Source organism: Rhincodon typus, chromosome 9 (assembly GCF_021869965.1).
Source record: "Rhincodon typus isolate 14 chromosome 9, sRhiTyp1.1, whole genome shotgun sequence".
Lineage (NCBI taxonomy): Eukaryota > Metazoa > Chordata > Chondrichthyes > Orectolobiformes > Rhincodontidae > Rhincodon > Rhincodon typus.
In genome coordinates, this window is record NC_063340.1 from 62499102 (window position 1) to 62502271 (window position 3170).

Genomic DNA, 3170 nt, shown 5'->3' on the forward strand with positions numbered 1-3170 from the left:
TGGAGCCTTTCTGCTCCTGTGATACTGCTTGGAGCCTTTCTGCTCCTATGATGCTGCTTGGAGCCTTTCTTCTCCTATGATGCTGCTTGGCCTGCTGTGTTCATCCAGCTCTGCACCTTGTTGGCTCGGATTCTCCAGCATCTGCAGTTCCTACTATCCCTATAGGATCGTGATTGTGTTATCAACATGATTGTATTATGAACTGTGCTATCACAGAACTGCACTGTTTGACTGATGAATAAAGCTGCCCTATTTGCCTATGCCAGTCATTTGTATTATAAACATACATCAGCCCTTCAAAGTCACTGTCTGATCATCCATGTTGCAGATATGGATCAGTGTGGATTCAGGCATCTATGTTCCTCTGAGTTTGCCTAAATAGACACAGTGGCTAACTTCTTCTGCACAAGTACCATTGTATGAGTGTAGCAGGTTCCTGTATTTGGTTGGGCAGAGTACAGCTCACTGATTGTGAAATAAAAGGCTGGATGTAAAAATGGCTGAATGCGACAGAGCTGTTGTAGAGTAACTGAACTGATAGTTGCAATTTGATGGCAGAAAGGTCATTCTGGGGGTAATGAATAAAAATGCTCATTGTGATAACCTAAAGATCATTACAGTTTGAGTAACATCAATTACGGTATGCCTAATAAGCACTTAATTTCTGTGAAATTCACAGGATGCCAGAAAACCGCTGAGACAGCCCGAAAGTTCTAGATTTCGGCTGGTTGCAAGTGTGTTAAGAACGTTAACTTTAGCACTTGGAAGGCAAATCAACAGCAGACACGAAAGGAAAATAGCAAATTCACCTATGGGTTGGCACGTGCCATGATAACGAGCTGTGGTGCCAGTTTGGCAACACGCCTCAGCTCTGTAAAAACGAACCCAGAGTGACCTCTGATTAACACTTCATATGTGACTCTTATAGCCGACACTGTTTCTCCATTAGGGAAGTGCAGCATATGGGTAGCACGGTGGCTTGGCGGTTAGCACTTCCGCTTCACAGTGCCAGGGACCTGGGTTTGATCCACCCTCAGGCAACTGTCTGTGTGGAGTTTGCACATTCTCCCTGCATCTATGTGGGTTTCCTCTGGGTGCTCTGTTTCCTGCAACAGTCCAAGATTTGCAGGTTAGGTGGATTAGCCATGTCCAATTGCCAGTAGTCTACAGGGATGTGCAGGCTGGGTGGGTTAGTCATGGGAAATGCAGAGTTACAGTGATAGGGTAGTAGGGTGGGCAAGAGTGGGATGCTCTTTGGAGCGTCAGTGTAGACTCAATGGGCCAAATGACCTGCTCCCACACTGTAGGGATTCTATGATATGAAGCCACCCATCTCCAACAGATTCAACTTATGGCATGTCCACCATGTTATGTAGATGGGGTGTTGAGAGTCATGAAATATAAATAAAATAAAAACAGCTAAAAGGTTTCCTCATGCAGTTTTCCGTATTCTGGAGTCTAGCCAAGTGCTTAAAATATGGAACACTCCTTCTAAATTTGAAATGTGCTAGATATTCGGGCAGCACATACAAAGGTCCCTCATTGTGTGGGTCTGTGATATGTCCCTCCATGTATGGGATGTGACTGAGCTCCTGGCAGGAAACTAAACCTCTGTGGGTCAAGGACTCACTCCAGCTCAACATGCTGACCTGTAACAGCAAGTGCAGGGAAACTAGGTCTGAACCATGAATTATCCATATTAAATGTGAGCAGTTTATAGGTGTATGGGTTAAAACCCCAACAGCAGGAATTGGATGCGAGAGAGTTCTTTGAATCCTGTGGAACTATTTTACTTTGATATAACTGTAACTCTTCCAAAATAAATTATTTTTGGCTGCCAAGGCAAAGTTATAATTTACTCCAAATTGCTGACAAATGCACTGAATTAAGTGACAAAAATGTGGGGAGAAACTTGTTCCCAGACCTCTGTAGAAAATAAAAGCTGACTCTTTAGTGTTCAGAACCCATTGTCAGAATTAAGTCCTGATGAAGAATCACTGGACTCAAAATGCTGACTCTGCTTTCTCCCACAAATACTGCCAGACCTGCTAAGCTTCGCTAGCAATTTCTGTTTTTGTTTCAGAAATAAGTCGAATTCAGCAACTGCATTAAACATATTCTTGCAGGATTCTCCTTATCTCCTGCACCCTCACTTCGTATAACATGCCTGGGATTACATGACCAAGATACTCACTGCATTCATGGCCATGTATTTAATAACAAAAACTTTAAAGGTTCATTTTTTTAGTTGGGTCAGATGTGGAAGAGGGCTCAAGGCTAGGTTATAAATTATATGTTTGATAAGGCTCCAAGTCTCAGTCCAACTGCTTTGTGAGCATTGTTGACTGATACCAAATTGAGCCAGAGATGGGTTCTTATTAGATTGGAGAAGGCATGATTACAGAACAATGGTAAATCTTTTCAACCTGTAAAGCAAATTTCAGAAAATAATCCAGTATATAAAGATATGTTATTCTCCCTCCTTCTTTCCCTTATGGTTGTTACCTATTTGACAGTTCAATGGCTACCTTTCATGTCCATGTCCCTTTGTGTTTGTGATTATGCAAATATAGCCTATCAAGAGCCTATTTGAGGTCTCCCCATTATTAATTCTATTCAGTAAAGGAATTTTAACAAATGGGCCATAGTTTCCCAGCACGGTCCACAAGTGGAATGTTATCATCCCTGAAAAGGGTAGATTCTCACATGCTCTATCTCAGAGTGAAAAACTGAAATCCATGGCAGCACTTCACAAATTGTGGAAAGGTAGTTGAAAGAAATGTAGTTAGGTCTTACCGCTTGTGTAAAGCATCTCATGTTTAGGCTGAACATTAACATTATGCATTTACATAGTGACTTTGGATTTGTAAAAGCTCCAAAGAGGCCTCAAAGTTGCATTATCAACAAAATTAGACACTAAGATACATTAGGACAAGAGAATAAAAGTGTGGTCAAAGAGATAGGTATGGAGAAGTGTCTTTAGAAAGATTATAGAGGGTAACTTGGCAAATTGGTTCAGTGGTAGGAGACAGAGGGTTGTGGTAGAAGGCTGTTTGTGCAAATGGAGACCCAGTGACATACAACAGGGATCAGTGCTAGGTCCTTGATTGTTTATTATGCATGCACATATATAAATATATATTACACACACATATATAAATATATATTAC